At 40.0% G+C, this 22,407-nt stretch overlaps 1 long non-coding RNA gene across 1 annotated transcript in view; it reads right to left on the bottom strand.

Annotated features, from left to right (window-relative positions):
* Nucleotides 1-22,407, bottom strand: part of LOC139752009 (uncharacterized) — a 72,678-nt gene that overhangs the window by 12,787 nt on the left and 37,484 nt on the right. Inside the window, exon 2 of the long non-coding RNA XR_011713462.1 lies at nt 15,185-15,305. This is a non-coding gene — a long non-coding RNA (uncharacterized lncRNA). The remainder of the gene's footprint in view (nt 1-15,184; nt 15,306-22,407) is intronic.

Genomic DNA, 22,407 nt, shown 5'->3' with positions numbered 1-22,407 from the left:
TAATTACCAAAACAACTTCCTTCTAAGATTGCAATAATCCAAAGATTTTGATTCTGCAAATATATATGCCTCACGCATATATGCCTTAAAAGTGCCAGGTACAAAGTTATGTTGCTCATACTGATTGTCTCATTCTCTCCCACAAGGGGCTCTGTACACAGCATATGAGCTGGTGAAGAAGCAAAAGAGAGAGATTTAGATGGTGCTTCATGGGCTTAAAGACTGAAAGCCGATACCCTTCTCTCCCTGTTGTAGAAAGGAGTTCAGTTGAAGTTGTGTCTATGGTTTGTGCAATACAAACCAATGACAGTCACTGCTGCAGAGAAGAGCTTCTCAAAATTGAAGCTCATCAAATATACCTACGATCATCAGTGCTTCATGATCAGCTGCATGTTAAATGACTGGGTGACATATTTATGGCCCCCATGGCTTAATCACAATGACGAGATGCCCCTACAAAAAATTATACATTGGGCTCCCAAAATGCTGGAGCTGTTCCTGGTAGGACATGATGCCCAGAATAGTTCCAACAGCATTACCTCATATTTCAACAACTATATTCACTATACTCCTCCAAGAAACACAACTAAGACAATACACATACACACAAAAATTACCTAACGAGCTTAAATAAGTGCCCTCACAGATCAGTTTTAAACACCACCCTGTCAAATATACTCCCATTTGAATCTGTGCTCACTGAACAAATACAAGTTCTGTGGTCTGGACACCACTCATCTCTCCAACATTACAAACACCAATTCAACATTATTACAAGACTCACGATGCTCAAGATGCATCCTCCAAAATGCATTACTATAATTTTCTAAACCTGTGATCTCACCCACCAGTTGTGGCCAACTTGCTGAGCACTGTGGAAACCACTCTACAGGGACTCCTAGGGCTAGAAAGTAATGTAACCTAATACCTAAAAGGTTCTGCTGACTCCTTCACAAAGGTTAAGTCTCTTATTAGGTTACTAAGATCAGCATAGAAGAACAATTTTCATCTAGAATGTACTCAAAATCTGCAATGAAAATTTCACTGGCATTGAGACTGCCTTCCTCTGAATTAAATTTTCAAAATCCCAAAATTGGTTCTGGTATGGGAATCTAGCTTGAATGTGGCATATGGCACATGGATACTAGATACAGTTTCTGCTTATTTTCACTGTTCAATATCTTGCAAAAATAAGTCAAGATGATTACAATATTTTCTCCATATCATGGGAATTCCAGATAGTATCAAATTTTACTTCCTGACAGTGCATTAGTGTATACTTTATACATATGATTTACAAACAGAATGTGGAACCCATGATTTATTCTGGTCACCATCCTTACAGCCAAAGTAGACATGATGTTTTTAACTTGTTCAGTTATTTCTTGTCTCTGCTTTGCAGCTGTATAGCATCCAAAAAAGTATGAAACTGAGTTGAGTGTATTTTTATGGGGTCTAGACAAATCTAATTCAAATCTGAAACAAATTAAAAGTCATAAGTATATATTCAGCACAGGGCAAATGCTGAGATAAGTAAATGGCTATTAGTATTTTAGTTTTTGGACAATCTGAGAGCCCAACTGCCCCTGGGAAACACTGCAAGGGGGATGCCTTTCAAGGGTGAGGAACTATAGGCTAAAAAGTGGTATTGGAGTCCACCAGTTATGCTGAAGAGTAAAAGTATTGAGCAATTGAGTGTGATGGCTCTGAATGCTAATGGGATGGCTGGTAAAATGAAAAGGAGGGAGCTAGCAGAGAAATTTACAAATCATAGTTTAGATGTACTGGGACTGGGGAAACCCGTATCCTTGGGTAGTGTGCTTGGAGAAAAAATGGAAATGATGAATGCAAGTTGTGGGAGAGGATAGGAGTGGCATGGATAGGAATTAATGAAAATCATCAGGGAGGTAGGAAAGAAGAATATGCAACTGCACTGTCACTGAGAGTATAGGAGGGTGCTCCAGATCATGGATGGAATGAATCAAGAATGAATCAAGGTTATAATTGTAAAGAATGCATGGGTATATGTCCCTGTAAATATGAAACAGTAAGGCAAGGATGATATGAAATGTTTCTAGAGATCTGAAATTCTGTATAAATATGTGTGAGGAGAGAAAGGTGGTTGCAATGGGTGATATGAAAGAGAAGGTAGGATGTAAAGAAATTGTTGATAAATGGTGAATGTCTGGAGTAAATGAGAATGGAAATTATATAGTGGATATTTGCAAACACCTTTTTTTGGCAGATGATCTACAGATATCCATGGATGACAAATGATGGAAGAGAAAAAAAGTATTTGATGGACTATGTGGCACTGAGTGGATGAAAGGGTGAGAAAAGTTGTGCTGGACACCAGAGTTGTGATAGGAATCTTTGGAGATGCTGACCATTTTGCAGTTCTTGTGGAGGTGAGAACCAGGGATAAGTGGAGGTATGGCGTCAGGAAGAATAAAGAGGTAAAAGTGTTGGCAAGCAAGAGGATGAACCATAAGAATGTAAGGAAAAGGATAAAGGAAGGGTAACGAAAGTTCAGATGAAAGTGCAGTACATACTGGGAAGCTGTTATATGTAAATAAGGTGTTTAAAATGTTTAAAGAAAGACTGTTAAAGGCTGCAAATTTAGAAACTGGATACAAGATTGTGAGATATAAGAATAACAGTAAAAATGCATGGTGGGCAATGAGATAAGAAATCCTGTAAAGAGAAGAAGAAGGCATATGGTAGATTGATTGATAGGAATGCACCAGTAGAAGGTCAGCAGGGGGGTTAAGAATATAAGCTTTGTCAGCAGAATGTTAAGGGGCTGATAGAGGAATGGAAAGAAGGAATAGATGAAGATTAAGGAGGAAAGTTGAGTGAAAAGTTTATGGAAAATGAAAACTGTACTGGAAAGAGGTGGATGTAAGACTGGAAGTGCAAATTTGTGAAGTAAGGAAGGGGAGTTGCCAAATCAAAAGATGGAAGTGAGAGGGAAAATGAAAAGAGTATTCTAAAGAACTTATGAATGTAAAGGTAGATGAGGTAGCTGTTGTTACATGCACAGGCATGGAGGATGGAAGGAAAAGGATACAAGTGCTGAGGCCTACATCAAGATGGAAGGTAAAAAAGAAATGTGCAAAAATGAGGCACCTGGAGTGGATAGGACCACAGCTGAAATGTTGAAGTACAGAGAAGAAAGTGTGACACAGTAGAGACATTTGATATGTAAATTAGCATGGAAGCAAAAGGTTGTGCGTGAGGACTGGATGAAAGCTATTATTGTTCCTTAATTCAAAGAAAAAGGTTCTAAGGATGTATGTAGCTATTATAGGGGAAGAAGTTTGTTAAGTATACATAGAAAAGTGTATGCAAGAGTGTTGACTGACAAAGTTATGGATGTAACTGAATGCAGAATAAGTGAAGAGCAAGGGCATTTTAGGAAAAGTAGGGGATATGTGAATTAAAATTGTGTGGTGAGAATGTCTATGGAAAAGTGTCTAGAAAAGGTAAGAAGTTGTATGCAGCTTTTATAGATCTGGAGAAAGCATATGACAGAGTCAAAGGGAATGCTCTCAAGAATGTGTTAAGAATATATTGGGTAGGGGTACAACTGTTGGATGTTGAGAAAGCCTCCTGGAGGGGAGGAAATACATGTGTAAAAATGGATGGAGAGTTGAGCATAAGTTTCGGTATGCATGTAGGTGTGAGGCAGAACTGTGTGATATCAGCGGCGCTGGACTGATAAGAGAAATGAAAGCATAATTAAGGAAACGGGGTGTTAAGATGAAGTGTGGTGGTGAGGTATGGTAGCTAGTGACAAGCCTGTTTACTGATGATACTGTTTTGTTTGCAGAAAGTGAAGAAGAGTTGCAGAGGGTTGTAAGAATGTTTTATATGTGTAAGCTTAGGCAATTGAAGGTAAATGTGAATAAAATTAAAGTAATAATGTTTACAAGGAAACAGACTGAAAGTATAGATTTTGCAAAGCCTTGTAGTGTGAAAGAAGAAAGTGTGCTAACCTGCGTTTCTGATACGGTGGGAGAATTCTGGAAGAGGAGACAGTATTTAAGTATTTGAGAGTTATCCTGGGTAAGTTTGGTGATATGGAAGGTGAGTTGGGGGTAACAGCAGTACAGATAAAGAGTCACTGGGTCCTTTTGTAGAATAATGAAAGGTAAAGTGTAAGTATGGAAGTGAAGAAAGGATTAAGGGACTGCATAGTCCTCCCAACCCTGACCTATGCAGCTGAAACATGAACTCGGAATGAGCTGCATAGATCAAGAATCCAGATTGTGGAAATAAGCTATTTGAGAGACAGGTGGTATGACTAGGGAATGAAGAAAGAAATAAGGTGGTGTATGAGATACATGATGTGGTAGGGATGCAATGAGAATGAATTATGAAGTGTTAAAGTGGGTAGCACGTAAAACTTTGAGGTGATTTGGGCATATGGAAAGAATGTGAGACAAGGAGTTTATAAGAGCACAAGACTGTATGATTAAAAGGGGTTGGTGTAAGAGGAAGACCACTTGTGACATGGGGAAATAGAGTAGAAGAATACTGGAGAGAGAGAAAAGGTGAAAGAATGCCTGAGATGGTGTATGCAAAGGTGACATGTAAGGAGAAGTGGCCACCCCCTTGATTGGATTTCCCAGGGAGAACAGGCAACAGAAATATAGATACATAAATATAATATTGGTCATGAGAAGAAAGATCATGAGAGGCAAGTGTTTTGGGAGCAGCTGAGTGAGTGTGTTAGCAGCTTTGATTCATGGGTTATAGTGATGAGTGATCTGAATGCAAAGGTGAGTAATGTGGCAGTTGAGGGTATAATTGGTGTACATGAGGTGTTCAGTATTGTAAATGGAAAAGATGAGGAGCATGTACATTTGTGTGCTGAAAAAGGACTGGTGATTGGGAACACCTGGTTTAAAAAGAAAGATATACATAAGTATATGTATGTAAGTAGGAGAGATAGTCAGAGAGCGTTATCGGATTATGTGTTAGATTATGTGTTAATTGACAGGCATGTGAAAGAGAAACTTTTGGATGTTAATGTGCTGAGAGGGGCAAGTGGAGGGATGTCTGATCATTATCTTGTGGAGACGAAGGCGAAGATATGAAGAGGTTTTCAGAAAAGAAGAGAGAATTTTGGGGTGAAGAGAGTGGTGAGAGTAAGTGAGCTTGGAAAGGAGACTTGTGTGAGAAAGTACCAGGAGAGATTGAGTGCAGAATGGAAAAAGGTGAGAGCAAATGATGTAAGGGGAGTGGGGGAGGAATGGGATGTATTTAGGAGAGCAGTGATGGCTTGTGCAAAAGATGCCTGTGGCATGAGAAGGGTGGGAGGTGGGCAGATTAGAAAGGGTAGTGAGTGGTGGGATGAAGTAAGATTGTCAGTGAAAGAGAAGAGAGAGGCATTTGGATGATTTTTGCAGGGAGGTAGTGCAAATGACTGATGAAAAGAAAGAGGCAAGAGGTCAAGAGAAAGGTGCAAGAGGTGAAAAAGAGAGCAAAATGAGAGTTCGGGTGAGAGAGTATCATTAAATCTTGGGGGGAATAAAAAGATGTTTTGAAAGGAGGTAAATAAAGTGCATAAGACAAGAGAGCAAATGGGAACATCAGTGAATGGGGCTAATGGGGAGGTAGTGCCAGGTAGTGGTGAAGTGAGAAGGAAATGGAGTGAGTATTTTGAAGGTTTGTTGAATATGTTTGATGATAGAGTGGCAGATATAGGGTGTTTTGGTCGAGGTGGTATGCGAAGTAAGAGGGTCCGGGAGAATGATTTGGTAAACAGAGAAGAGGTAGTGAGAGAACTGCGGAAGATGAAAGCCAGCAAGACGGCCTGTTTGGATGGTACTGCAGTGGAATTTATTAAAAAAGGGGTGACTGTGTTGTTGACTGGTTGGTGAGGATATTCAATGTATGTATGGCTTGTGGCGAAGTGCCTGAGGACTGGCAGAATGCATGCATAATGTAACTGTACAAAGGCAAAGGGAATAAAAGTCTGTAGAGTATTCCTGGGAAATTATATGAGAGGGTATTGATTGAGAGAGAGAAGGCATGTACAGAGCATCAGACTGGGTTAGAGTAGTGTGGTTTCAGAAGTGGTAGAGGATGTGTCAATCAGTCGTTTGCTTTGAAGAATGTATGTTAGAAATACTTAGAAAAACAAATGGATTTGTATGTAGCATTTATGGAGAAGGCATATGATAGAGTTGATAGAAATGCTCTGTGAAAAGTATTAAGAGTATATGGTGTGGGAGGTAAGTTGCAAGAAGCAGTGAAAAGTTTTTATCAAAGATGTAGGAAGAGAGGAAAGTGATTGGTTCCCAGTGAATGTCGATTTGTGGCAGGGGTGCGTGATGTCTCCATGGTTCTTTAATTTGTTTATGGATGGGGTTGGTAGGGAGGTGAATGCAAGAGTTTTGGAGAGAGAACATTATCTCGGAGAGCAAAAATGGGTATGTTTGAAGGAATAGAGGTTCCAACAATGTTATATGATTGTGAGGTATGGGCTATAAATAGGGCTGTGTGGAGGGGCAAGTATGCAGTCTGTTGTGGATGAGAGGGCTTGGGAAGTGAGTCAGTTGTTGTTCACTGATGATACAGCACTGGTGGCTGATTCCAGTGAGAAACTGCAGAAGTTGGTGACTGAGTTTGGTAAAGTGTGTGAAAGAAGAAAGCTGAGAGTAAATGTGAATAAGAGCAAGGTTATTAGGTTCAGTAGGGTTGAGGGACAAGAAAACTGGGAGGTAAGTTTGAATGGAGGAAAAACTGAAGGAAGTGAAGTGTTTTAGGTATCTGGGAGTGAATTTAGCAGCAGATGGAACCAAGGAAGCGGAAGTGAACCACAGGGTGGTGGGAGGGGGCGAAGGTTCTGGTAGCATCGAAGAATGTGTGGAAGGTGAGAACATTAACTCGGAGAGCAAAAATGGGTATGTTTGAAGGAATAGAGGCTCCAACAATGTTATATGATTGTGAGGTATGGGCTATAAATAGGGCTGTGTGGAGGAGGGTGGATGTGTTGGAAATGAGATGTTTGAGGACAATATGTGGCATGAGGTGGTTTGATTGAGTAAGCAATGAAAGGGTAAGAGAGATGTGTGGAAATAAAAAGAGTATGGTTGAGAGAGCAGAAGAGGGTGTTTTGAAATGGTTTGGTCACATGGAGAGAATGAGTAAGGAAAGATTGACAAAGAGGATATATGTGTTAGAGGTAGGGGGAACGAGGAGAAGTGGGAGACCAAATTGGAGGTGGAAGGATGGAGTGAAAAAGATTTTGAGGAACCAGGACCTGAATATACAGGAGGGTGAAAGGCATGCAAGGAATAGAGTGAATTGGAACTATGTGGTATACCGGGGTCGATGTGCTGTCAATAGATTGAACCAGGGCATGTGAAGCGTCTGGGGTAAACCATGGAAAGTTTTGTGGGGCCTGGATGAGGCAAGGGAGCTGTGGTGTTGGTGCATTACACATGACAGCTAGAGACTGAGTGTGAACGAATGTGGCCTTTGTTGTCTTATCCTAGCACTACTTCACGCACATGCTTGGGAAGGGGTGTGCCATTTCATTGTGGCGGGGTGGCAGCAGGAATGGACGAATGCAGCATGTATGAATATGTACGTTGAAATGTATAGGTATGTATATGAGTGTGTGTGGGCATTTATGTATATACATGTGTATGTGGATAGGTTGGGCCATCTTTCGTCAGTTTCCTTGCAATACCTCGCTAACGAGGGAGACAGCGTCAAAGTATAATAAAATAAAAATTAAATAAGTATAATTTTGTGTAATTAGCATATAAATGTTAATTCTAGTCTAATGAAGAAATGCATCTATGTAAAAATCAATTACAAGGAGGATATATTCTAATTTATGCTCCTGTCAAATCTGACATGGTAGAATAAAAAATATTTTTTGAGCAATCATATATGACAAGTACTAAAGATATCATTTAACTTTCCAAACAAACCATACCTTGCAGACTGGTATATTTACATTAAAAAATAATTATCTATCTATCTACCTATCTTACCTATCTATCTATCTATCTTTCTATCTATATCTGATGCCCATTCCCTTTGGAAATTCCCATCAAGGGGATAACCACTGCAAGAGTTTCCACTTATCCCTGTCCTCACATGCCTCCCTCATATACACCATTCCATGCATTCTCCTGCCATTTCTCTCCATCCAGTGTTCTTCCATTCTATTTCCCCATGTCACAAGTGGTCCTTCTCTCACAACAATCCCTTTAATCATACTATCATACACTTTTCCTGTAAATTCTCCATCTTGCATTCTTTCCACATGTCCAAAGTATTAAGTTTAACCATTCTACCACTACAAAATTCATTCCCTTTGCATTCCCTGCCATACAAACTCTTTTATACACCATCTCATTTCTTCCTTCATTCCATCTACTTATATTACATGCTCCTCTCAAATAGCTCATTTCCATACCTTGAATTCTTTGCCTCTTTGACTCATTATACGTCCTTGTTTTGGCTGTGTAGGTCAGGGTCAGGTGGACTATGCTGTCCCTTAATCCTTTCTCTTCCTCCATATGTACACCTCTACCCTTCATTATTCTATTAAGAAACCCAATGACTCTTCTACCCTTTACTGCTCTCTCTCTTTAATCTCTACCTCTGTGTTACTAAACTTATCCAAGAAAGCTCCCAAATACTCAAATTCTGTCATCTTTTCTGGTCTCCCTCCCCCTGTGTCCATAAAACAGTTCAGTACGCTTTCGTCTCTCAATCTAGAGGACTTTGCAAAATCTATACCATTACTTCAATTTTACCCAGCATATACATTCAATATGCTTACACTCATTCCAGAACACACTTACAACCTTCTGGAACTCCTCTTCACTCTCAGTAAATGAGAAAACTTCATCTACAAACAGGCATCTCACTAGCCAGCAAACCTCACTATCATTTGCCATCTCTGCACCCCTTCTCACTGTTTTGTTTTCATCTCTTAAATCACTCCATCCATATATATATATATGTTATAATGCCACAGTGACATTACAGTCCTGCCTCACATCCACATGTATACCGAAACTATTGCTAAACTCTCCATTCACCCTTGTACATGCATCTCTCCTCTACAGAAGGCTTTCACACCATCCAACAGTTGTCTCCCTACCCAGTATATCCTCAACACAGCCCCTACAGCATTCCACTCAACTCTGTTGTATGCTTTCCACAGATCCATAAAAGTCATATATAGCTTCTTACCTTTTGCAAGATACTTTTCCACAATCATTCCCACCGCAGAATTCTGATCCACACATCCCCTAACCTTTCCTAAAACCATCTTGCTTCTCACTTATACTTCCATCACTCTATCAGTCAACATTTTTGCAGACACTCTTCCTGGTACACCTAACAGACTCAAGTCCTTACAATTGTTATGCAAATCTTTAGCATCTTTTCTTCTGAGTTAAGGAACAATAATGGCATTCATCCAATCCTTAAGCACACCCTTCTGCTTCCATGACAACTTACATATCAAATGCACCCCCTCAATCACAATTTCTCCTTCACACTTCAAAATTTCAGCCATACTCTCATCCACTCCGGGTGAAAATAATGATAGGTATGAAGTTTAAGGGCCTCATCTAAATCAATTGGGAATATTACTGATTATGTTTTGTAATGATGGTATACTGTATAACAATAAAATGGAACTGGAGGATTACAAACTGGAGCATTACTTCTTTATTCTACAATAACAAATAAGTTGATACTAGCAGGGACTATGGTTATTAAAGAAGTTGTGGGGGGGGGGGGGGGGTGATAAATACAAGAGTAGGTGAAACACTTCTACACTTTAAAATTATCTATGAAAACTTCACCTAACTTTCCTCTGAAGCTGTGGTTTATTTCAGCTTTTAATGATACAATCAAAATGCTTTTGCTTTGCTTTGCTTTGTCGCTGCCTCCTGCGTTAGCGAGGTAGCGCAAGGAAACAGACGAAAGAATGGCCCAACCAACCCACATACACATGCATATACATGCACGTCCACGCACGCAAATATACATACCTATACATCTCAACGTATGCATACATATACACACACAGACATATATATATATACACATGTATATAATTCATCCATCACTTATAACCAGATAAGTGATTATAAGTGATGGAGATTGAAAGTTAAGAAAAATGGCATATCTTGAAAGGGATCATTTCATGTTCCTATGGATAAGCATACAGTAGTAAGTAAAGAGAAAAACTTAAGGAAGGAAAACCAAACTTTGTTGCAAAGTGCATCATTCTTGCCATAAATGAACAGATGTGGTCATGATGCAATTCCATGTCTGATCACTTATATTAACTTTTCCTGTTTTTATATAGGTATGGTAGTTATGCAATTAGAGAAAAGATACTGATATTATCATTAGGTTCCTTTACCCTGATAATCCACTCAGAAATGATTGGCTGATGGCTCCATCGTAAAACCTTTTCAAGTTAAATTCAATGACTATTGCAGGAACTCATGATAAGTTTGGAATTCCTACAAAATCTTGCTGCATTTTCCAATGTAGTGTTTAGTTTCCAAGTAGTATATGACAGATTAACAGATGAATGACCCCATAGATTTTCAATGAATATCATCAGAATCTAAAGGAAAATAGTGCAAGTTTACATGCTCTACTGCTAATGTTTTGTACTTTAAAACACATCATGTGGTAAAACTCTTATTCGGCTTTGTTAAGCTGGCTTCTTATCAGATTAAACTTATTTCATGCATTAAATTTCATATTATCCCTGGGGATAGGGGGGAAAGAATACTTCCCACGTATTCCCTGCGTGTCATAGAAGGCGACTAAAAGGGAAGGGAGCAGGGGGCTGGAAATCCTCCCCTCTCATTTTTTTTTTAATTTTCCAAAAGAGGGAACAGAGAAGGGGGCCAGGTGAGGACATTCCCTCAAAGGCCCAGTCCTCTGTTCTTAATGCTACCTCGCTAATGCGGGAAATGGTGAATAGTATGAAAGAAAAGAAAGAAAGATATAATTCATACTGTCTGCCTTTATTCATTCCCATTGCCACCCTGCCACACATGAAATAACAACCCCCTCCTCCCTCAGGTGCGTGAGGTAGCGCTAGAAAGACAACAAAGGCCCCATTTGTTCACATTCGTGTTTCTAGCTGTCATGTAATAATGCACTGAAACCACAGCTCCCTTTCCACATCCAGGCCCCACAAAACTTTCCATGGTTTACCCCAGATGCTTCACATGCCCTGGTTCAATCCATTAACAGCACATTGACCCCGGTATACCACATCATTCCAATTCACTCTATTCCTTGTACACCTTTCACCCTCCTGCATGTTCAGGCCCCGATCACTCAAAATCTTTTTCACTCCATCTTTCCAACTCCAATTTGGTCTCCCACTTCTCCTCGTTCCCTCCACCTCTGACACATATATCCTCTTGGTCAATCTTTCCTCACTCATTCTCTCCATGTGACCAAACCATTTTAAAATACCCTCTTCTGCTCTCTCAACCACACTCTTTTTATTACCACACATCTCTCTTACCCTATCATTACTTACTTGATCAAACCACCTCACACCACATATTGTCCTCAAACATCTCATTTCCAGCACATCCACCCTCCTCCACACAACTCTATCCATAGCCCACGCCTCGCAACCATACACATTGTTGGAACCACTATTCCTTCAAACATACCCATTTTTGCTTTCCGAGATAATGTTTTCGACTTCCATACATTCTTCAAGGCTCCCAGAATTTTCGTCCCCTCCCCCACCCTATGATTCACTTCTGCTTCCATGGTTCCATCTGCTGCCAAATCCACTCCCAGATATCTAAAAAACTTCACTTCCTCCAGTTTTTCTCCATTCAAACTTACCTCCCAATTGACTTGACCCTCAACCCTACTGTACCTAATAACCTTGCTCTTATTCACATTTACTCTTAACTTTCTTCTTTCACACACTGTACCAAACTCAGTCACCAGCTTCTGCAGTTTCTCACATGAATCAGCCACCAGTGCTGTATCATCAGTGAACAACTGACTCACTTCCCAAGCTCTCTCATCCACAACAGACTGCATACTTGCCCCTCTTTCCAAAACCTTTGCATTCACCTCTCTAACAACCCCATCCATAAACAAATTAAACAACCATGGAGACATCACACACCCCTGCCGCAAACCTACATTCACTGAGAACCAATCACTTTCCTCTCTTCCTACACATACACATGCCTTACATCCTCGATAAAAACTTTTCACTGCTTCTAACAACTTGCCTCCCACACCATATATTCTTAATACCTTCCACAGAGCATCTCTATCAACTCTGTCATATGCCTTCTCCAGATCCATAAATGGTACATACAAATCCATTTGCTTTTCGAAGTATTTCTCACGTACATTCTTCAAAGCAAACACCTGATCCACACATCCTCTACCACTTCTGAAACCACACTGCTCTTCCCCAATCTGATGCTCTGTACATGCCTTCACCCTCTTAATCAATACCCTCCCATATATGTTAATATGTTAATGTATTCATGTTTGTTTTCCCTCTTATGACATGATGAATAGTGATTGCTGAGTGATTTATTCACAAGAAACATATTGAATAGTGTATGCTGTGTGGTTTCTTCACTAGCAACATGGTGAACAGTGTATGCTGCACGTTTGGTTCACTAGAAACATGATCAGTGTATGTTACATGATAATTTCACTAGCAACAAGGTGAATAGTGTATGTTGTGTGGTTTGTTCACTAGCAACATGGTAAAAAGTGCATCCTTCGTGGTTTGTCCACTGGAAAATGGTGAAGAACTTGTGCTGGAACTAAATGTCTTTGCCAGCGTATGAACCACTTAATAAATCCCAGTCATCATGAAGAGGAAAGGAAACACGGATGTTATTATGTTGGTATATTCTGACTAAAACATTAAGAATTTAGGTATATTCTGACCACTTGGTGAAATTGAGTGAGATTTTTCATGGGTTCACTTGATTTCTATGTATCTTTCATCCACTAATCACATTAATCAACCCCAGACTTTCTGTGATATCCATAGCTTCCACCACTTTCAACTTATTCATAATCACAGAATGAAATAAAAAAGCTTCAAATCATATTACTCAGTCTCATTTCACTCTAAATACTGCACACTATCATTGCAAAATCAGATCATTGATATTCATAACTGATCTATTTTGTGTCTATTAACCTCATATTACCCAAAATAATGAAGTGAATCAAGCAGAGCCACTTTTATGATACTTTCCCAATGGTAAAATACCATTCCCAAAAATATGCAATGCAGAGAGTATTTCATGTGGGGAACTAAAAAACTGCAAAAGAAAGTCAAAAGTTATAATTTCTATTGTGTTACACTATCAAACCCGATATTCCCCTTATTTCAATGACCTGCCAAGTAATTATCAAAGAATAAAAAAAGGGGCTACTCTAGTCAGTTTTAATATATGATAGTTTATTTACACTTACAAAAAAAATACAAAGAGCAACTGACTACTAAGACCTATTAGGGCTGTTAGTGAGAGTGGAAGTGATTAGAAATATAGATTACTAGCGTGGTAAAATAAGAAAAGTAAATAAAAAACTTCATGAAGAATATCTGGAAACTTTGCATGTAACTAAAAGGGCAGACAGAATGTCAGTCATGAACTTGAAGCAAAGCACTTGCAAATATTATTAAAGATATCTATTGTGTTGATAGAGTTGATAGAGATGCTCTGTGGAAGGTATTAAGAATATATGGTGTGGGAGGCAAGTTGTTAGAAGCAGTGAAAAGTTTTTATCGAGGATGTACGGCATGTGTACGTGTAGGAAGAGAGGAAAGTGATTGGTTCTCAGTGAATGTAGGTTTGTGGCAGGGGTGTGTGATGTCTCCATGGTTGTTTAATTTGTTTATGGATGGGGTTGTTAGGGAGGTGAATGCAAGAGTTTTGGAAAGAGGGGCAAGTATGAAGTCTGTTGTGGATGAGAGAGCTTGGGAAGTGAATCAGTTGTTGTTCGCTGATGATACAGCGCTGGTGGCTGATTCATGTGAGAAACTGCAGAAGCTGGTGACTGAGTTTGGTAAAGTGTGTGAAAGAAGAAAGTTAAGAGTAAATGTGAATAAGAGCAAGGTTATTAGGTACAGTAGGGTTGAGGGTCAAGTCAATTGGGAGGTAAGTTTGAATGGAGAAAAACTGGAGGAAGTAAAGTGTTTTAGATATCTGGGAGTGGATCTGGCAGCGGATGGAACCATGGAAGCGGAAGTGAATCATAGGGTGGGGGAGGGGGCGAAAATCCTGGGAGCCTTGAAGAATGTGTGGAAGTCAAGAACATTAACTCGGAAAGCAAAAATGGGAATGTTTGAAGGAATAGTGGTTCCAACAATGTTGTATGGTTGCGAGGCGTGGGCTATGGATAGAGTTGTGCGCAGGAGGGTGGATGTGCTGGAAATGAGATGTTTGAGGACAGTGTGTGGTGTGAGGTGGTTTGATCGAGTAAGTAACATAAGGGTAAGAGAGATGTGTGGAAATAAAAAGAGCGTGGTTGAGAGAGCAGAAGAGGGTGTTTTGAAATGGTTTGGGCACATGGAGAGAATGAGTGAGGAAAGATTGACCAAGAGGATATATGTGTCGGAGGTGGAGGGAACGAGGAGAAGTGGGAGACCAAATTGGAGGTGGAAAGATGGAGTGAAAAAGATTTTGTGTGATCGGGGCCTGAACATGCAGGAGGGTGAAAAGAGGGCAAGGAATAGAGTGAATTGGATCGATGTGGTATACCGGGGTTGACGTGCTGTCAGTGGATTGAATCAGGGCATGTGAAGCGTCTGGGGTAAACCATGGAAAGCTGTGTAGATATGTATATTTGCGTGTGTGGACGTGTATGTATATACATGTGTATGGGGGTGGGTTGGGCCATTTCTTTCGTCTGTTTCATTGCGCTACCTCGCAAACGCGGGAGACAGCGACAAAGCAAAAAAAAAAAAAAAATCTATTGTGTTGTATACAGTGACAGTACTCTGATTGGTAAATCATTTGCATGTTAATGATCCAATTCAAGAAAAAGTATGTTACTTCACTTTATATACATTTGTAAACGTCTTTGAATCCAAGTGAAATCAGTAATCTACTCATGAATAACTGTTTGGATAAAGATTAATAAAAATAATTCTGCATACCTGTAGCAGATCACCATTTATCCTTCTTTCTAAGCTAAATAAGTTTCATAGTCCAGAAAACATCTTGGCAGTTCAATGTTGTACTTTTTCCATTTCTTTAAGTTTTCATCCCATCACTTTCCTGGAAAGAGCAATATAAAGGTAATCATAATTTGCATGTCTAAAATCTGATGCTTTGTCATGAATTTTATGCAGACCAGCAGTACTTTGAATTCTCTCAAAAGTGATTTGCTCGTGATCATTCACATCAAACTTTTCTCTTACTATAATATTGAAGACACTATCCTTATTCATAGCTACAGCTAACATAACTCTAACATGTACATGATATGAGTAAGTTTTTAAGTGAATTATTAGGGCACTATAAAGGGATTCTTTTCACTTAGATATTGGTATGTTAAAATTTCCCTGTAAGATTGTGTTGATTACAAATATCTATTACTATCAGTCTTTTGTCTACCATAAACAAATTAAACAACCATGAAAAGCCTATGAAAAGACCATACTGTTATATTTTCAGGAAACTCAACTTAATTTCATCAACAGCAACAAAGTTTTGCAGTATAGAAATTAAGATTAGCTTTAACTAAGAGCAAGACACCACTATTTTATTTCTTTGGTCACTGTTAAATGGAGTGTATTGTGGAATTGCATACTCCATGAGGAAATTCCTAATTTCATTATTTCCACAACATTTAGATACCAAACATACAATGTTACGGTCATGTGATGTTCAGTAACTTTCTCTTGCCCTATATGTAGCCACTGCGTTATTTTGAATTCTATTGTACTGTATTGTAGTGTACTGCACTGTATTGCAATGAAGTCTGTGTTAGGTACATTTCGCCCATGTGAAAGTGAACTTGGATTACTAACATGTCTTCTATGTTTTTGTAAAGGAAGAGATCTCTTGGTTTGAAAACTTACCTGGATGGTTGTGTAACGTTTTGAGCCCTGTAAAGTTATGTTTATTTATATATATTTATTTTACTTTGTCGCTGTCTCCCGTGTTAGCGAGGTAGCGCAAGGAAACAGACGAAAGAATGGCCCAACCCGCCCACATACACATGTATATAAATACATGTCCACACGCACAATATACATACCTATACATCTCAATGTACACATATATATATACACACACAGACATATACATATATACACATGTACATAATTCATACTGTCTGCCTTCATTTGTTCCCATCGCCACCTCGTCACACATGGAATAACAACCCCCTCGCCCCTCATGTGTGCGAGGTAGAGCTAGGAAAAATACCAAAGGCCCCATTCGTTCACACTCAGTCTCTAGCTGTCATGTAATAATGCACCGAAACCACAGCTCCCTTTCCACATCCAGGCCCCACACACTTTGCATGGTTTACCCCAGACGCTTCACATGCCCTGGTTCAATCCATTGACAGCACGTCGACCCCGGTATACCACATCGTTCCAATTCACTCTATTCCTTGCACGCCTTTCACCCTCCTGCATGTTCAGGCCCCGATCACTCAAAATCTTTTTCACTCCATCTTTCCACCTCCAATTTGGTCTCCCACTTCTCCTCGTTCCCTCCACCTCTGACACATATATCCTCTTGGTCAATCTTTCCCCACTCATTCTCTCCATGTGACCAAACCATTTCAAAACACCCTCTTCTGCTCTCTCAACCACACTCTTTTTATTTCTACACATCTCTCTCACCCTTACATTACTTACTCGATCAAACCACCTCACACCACATATTGTCCTCAAACATCTCATTTCCAGCACATTCACCCGCCTGCGCACAACTCTATCCATAGCCCATGCCTCGCAACCATACAACATTGTTGGAACCACTATTCCTTCAAACATACCCATTTTTGCTTTCCGAGATAATGTTCTCGACTTCCAATCATTCTTCAAGGCTCCCAGAATTTTCGCCCCCTCCCCCACCCTATGATTCACTTCCGCTTCCATGGTTCCATCCGCTGCCAGATCCACTCCTAGATATCTAAAACACTTCACTTCCTCCAGCTTTTCTCCATTCAAACTTACCTCCCAATTGACTTGACCCTCAACCCTACTGTACTTAATAACCTTGCTCTTATTCACATTTACTTTTAACTTTCTTCTTTCACACACTTTACCAAACTCAGTCACCAGCTTCTGCAGTTTCTTACATGAATCAGCCACCAGCGCTGTATCATCAGCGAACAACAACTGACTCACTTCCCAAGCTCTCTCATCCACAACATACTGCATACTTGCCCCTCTTTCCAAAACTCTTGCATTCACCTCCCTAACAACCCCATCCATAAACAAATTAAACAAACATGGAGACATCACACACCCCTGCCACAAACCTACATTCACTGAGAACCAATCACTTTCCTCTCTTCCTACACGTACACATGCCTTACATCTCGATAAAAACTTTTCACTGCTTCTAACAACTTGCTTCCCACACCATATATTCTTAATACCTTCCACAGAGCATCTCTATCAACTCTATCATATACCTTCTCCAGATCCATAAATGCTACATACAAATCCATTTGTTTTTCTAAGTATTTCTCACATACATTCTTCTACGCAAACACCTGATCTACATATCCTCTACCACTTCTGAAACCACACTGCTCTTCCTCAATCTGATGCTCTGTACATGCCTTCACCCTCTCAATCAATACCCTTCCATATAATTTACCAGGAATACTCAACAAACTTATACCTCTGTAATTTGAGCACTCACTCTTATCCCCTTTGTAAAGTTATGTATCTCTTTTTTTTTGTATTATTTGATTCTTTTAATATTAGTAGTTTTAATCCCTGGGTATAATTTCATCTCTTAACTAAAGAGGCATTATCCCGTGTTGTGTAACTACTGGCGACCTTGCCAGGATTTCCTCCGTTGACGGAGTCTCTTCCTCGTTAGTTAACCCGTTGATGCATAACGAGGTCATTTGACCCCAACAGCGCCAAAACGTTCATTATTTCTTATTAGGGTGTTTGAAACAGATTTGCACATTGTGGCTTCATAATTCATCGTTCTCTTTCTGTGAATGCCTCTGTAACTCTCAACAATTTTGACCTGGCGTGTTATGAACTAATTCACCATCAATGCATGAGTAGGGTCTAATTGACCCCAATATATCTATTTGACATATATGAGCATTATCTTCTAATTATGAGTAGTAAAAAATATATAGTTGTTGCAATAACGCAGGACAATAGTATCTTATTAGAAATGTTCTAATAAACATATAATTCATGTTAAGCAATAAAAAATTCATTCTATTCCAGAACATTACACGTATCGAATATATAGAACATATATTGAACACATTCGAAAAGTAAGTACTTTGGTCTTGGTGCAAGGGTTGCGTCAGTACCACAGTAACTTACGGCAGTTTCACATCACGTTCCTGTAACTCTAACATGTCTCATCGCAAAAATTTGAACTACGAACAAATTAGGTATCCATTAGAAACATAGACGAAGAACTTGATGAATTAAATCACGCATTTATACCTCCTCCTGGCAACACTTCAGTTGACAATTCTGATATAGATATCTGCCCGTATTACTGTTAGAAGCAGTGAAAAGTTTTTATCGAGGATATATGGCATGTGTACATGTAGGAAGAGAGGAAAGTGATTGGTTCTCAGTAAATGTTGGTTTGCGGCAGGGGTGTGTGATGTCTCCGCGGTTGTTTAATTTGTTTATGGATGGGGTTGTTAGGGGGGTGAATGCAAGAGTTTTGGAAAGAGGGGCAAGAATGCAGTCTGTTGTGGATGAGAGAGCTTGGGAAATGAGTCAATTATTGTACACTGATGATACAGCACTGGTGGCTGATTCAGGTGAGAAACTGCAGAAGCTGGTAACTGAGTTTGGTAAAGTGTGTGAAAGAAGAAAGCTGAGAGTAAATGTGAATAAGAGCAAGGTTATTAGGTACAGTAGGGTTGAAGGACAAGTCAATTGGGAGGTAAGTTTGAATGGACAAAAACGGGAGGAAGTGAAGTGTTTTAGATATCTGGGAGTGCATTTGGCAGCGGATGGAACCATGGAAGCGGAAGCGAATCATAGGGTGGGGGAGGGGGCGAAAGTTCTGAGAGCCTTGAAGAATGTGTGGAAGTCAAGAACATTATCTCGGAAAGCAAAAATGGGTATGTTTGAAGGAATAGTGGTTCCAACAATGTTATATGGTTGTGAGGTGTGGGCTATAGATAGAGTTGTGCGCAGGAGGGTGGATGTGCTGGAAATGAGATGTTTGAGGACAATATGTGGTGTGAGGTGGCTTGATCGAGTAAGTAATGTAAGGGTAAGACAGATGTGTGGTAATAAAAAGTGTGGTTGAGAGAGCAGAAGAGGGTGTTTTGAAATGGTTTGGGCACATGGAGAGAATGAGTAAGGAAAGATTGACCAAGAGGGTACATGTGTCAGGTGGAGGGAACGAGGAGAAGTGGGAGACCAAATTGGAGGTGGAAAGATGGAGTGAAAAAGATTTTGAGTGATCGGGGCCTGAACATGCAGGAGGGTGAAAGGCATGCAAGGAATAGAGTGAACTGGAACGATGTGGTATACCGGGGTCGACGTGCTGTCAATGGATTGAACTAGGGCATGTGAAGCGTCTGGGGTAAACCATGGAAAGTTCTGTGGGGCCTGGATGTGGAAAGGGAGCTGTGGTTTCAGTGCATTATATATGACAGCTAGAGACTGAGTGTGAACGAATGTGGCCTTTGTGGTCTTTTCCTAGCGCTACCTCGCGCACATGCAGGGGAAGAGGGTTCTTATTTCATGTGTGGCGGGGTGGCGATGGGAATGAATAAAGGCAGACAGTATGAATTATGTACATGTGTATATATGTATATGTCTGTGTGTGTATATATATGTATACGTTGAGATGTATAGTTATGTATATTTGCGTGTGTGGACGTGTATGTATATACATGTGTGTGGGTGGGTTGGGCCATTCTTTCGTCTGTTTCCTTGCGCTACCTCACTAACTCGGGAGACAGTGACAAAGTAAAATAAATGAAATAAATAAAATTACTGGTGACAATTGTTAAACAGATGTAACAGCTAGGATCTCATGTGCTGCCAGAAGAAATGAGTTTATGTGTGCACCATCAGGAGAGAAGTGGTGTCTGATGCCTCAATCCGCACAAGGTCATAAGGCTTCACTAAATGTTTTGACAACTTGCACCGGAATAACTTCATTTGCTGCTGGTACAATAACTCAAGACCCACCTTCCTCTCTCGACATTCCTTCAAATATACCCATTTTTGCTTTCCGAGATAATGTTCTCGACTTCCAAACATTCATCAAGGCTAACAGGATTTTCGCCCCCTCCCCCACCCTATGATCCATTTCTGCTTCCATGGTTCCATCCGCTGCCAGATCCACTCCCAGATATCTAAAACACTTTACTTCCTCCAGTTTTTCTCCATTCAAACTTACCTCCCAATTGACTTGATCCTCAACCCTACTGTACCTAATTACCTTGCTCTTATTCACATTTACTCTTAACTTTCTTCTTTCACACACTTTACCAAACTCAGTCACCAGCTTCTGCAGTTTCTCACATGAATCAGCCACCAGCGCTGTATCATCAGCGAACAACAACTGACTCACTTCCCAAGCTCTCTTATCCACAACAGACTTCATACTTGCCCCTCTTTCCAAAACTCTTGCATTCACCTCCCTAACAACCCCATCCATAAACAAATTAAACAACCATGGCGACATCACACACCCCGGCCGCAAACCTACATTCACTGAGAACCAATCACTTTCCTCTCTTCCTACACGTACACATGCCTTACATCCTCGATAAAAACTTTTCACTGCTTCTAACAACTTGCCTCCCACACCATGTATTCTTAATACCTTCCACAAAGCATCTCTATCAACTCTATCATATGCCTTCTCCAGATCCATAAATGCTAAATACAAATCCATTTGCTGTTCTAAGTATTTCTCACATACATTCTTCAAAGCAAACACCTGATCCACACATCCTCTACCACTTCTGAAACCACACTGCTCTTCCCCAATCTGATGCTCTGTACATATATATATATATATATATATATATATATATATATATATATATATATATATATATATATAATATATATATATATATATATATATATATATATATATATATATATATATATTTTTTTTTTTTTTTGCTTTGTCGCTGTCTCCCGCGTTTGCGAGGTAGCGCAAGGAAACAGACGAAAGAAATGGCCCAACCCACCCCCATACACATGCCTTGATTCAATCCACTGACAGCACGTCAACCCCGGTATAAACATCGCTCCAATTCACTCTATTCTTTGCCCTCCTTTCACCCTCCTGCATGTTCAGGCCCCGATCACACAAAATCTTTTTCACTCCATCTTTCCACCTCCAATTTGGTCTCCCTCTTCTCCTCGTTCCCTCCACCTCCGACACATATATCCTCTTGGTCAATCTTTCCTCACTCATTCTCTCCATGTGACCAAACCATTTCAAAACACCCTCTTCTGCTCTCTCAACCACGCTCTTTTTATTTCCACACATCTCTCTTACCCTTACGTTACTTGATCGATCAAACCACCTCACACCACACATATAAATATATATATATATATATATATATATATATATATATATATATATATATATATATATATATATATATATATTTATTTATTTATTATACTTTGTCGCTGTCTCCTGCGTTTGCGAGGCAGCGCAAGGAAACAGACGAAAGAAATGGCCCAACCCCCCCCCCATACACATGTATATACATACGTCCACACACGCAAATATACATACCTACACAGCTTTCCATGGCTTACCCCAGACGCTTCACATGCCTTGATTCAATCCACTGACAGCACGTCAACCCCGGTATACCACATCGCTCCAATTCACTCTATTCCTTGCCCTCCTTTCACCCTCCTGCATGTTCAGGCCCTGATCACACAAAATCTTTTTCACTCCATCTTTCCACCTCCAATTTGGTCTCCCTCTTCTCCTTGTTCCCTCCACCTCCGACACATATATCCTCTTGGTCAATCTTTCCTCACTCATCCTCTCCATGTACCCAAACCACTTCAAAACACCCTCTTCTGCTCTCTCAACCACGCTCTTTTTATTTCCACACATCTCTCTTACCCTTACGTTACTCACTCGATCAAACCACCTCACACCACACATTGTCCTCAAACATCTCATTTCCAGCACA

Source organism: Panulirus ornatus, chromosome 12 (genome assembly GCF_036320965.1).
Source record: "Panulirus ornatus isolate Po-2019 chromosome 12, ASM3632096v1, whole genome shotgun sequence".
Lineage (NCBI taxonomy): Eukaryota > Metazoa > Arthropoda > Malacostraca > Decapoda > Palinuridae > Panulirus > Panulirus ornatus.
This window is presented reverse-complemented; position numbering and strand designations above follow the sequence as displayed.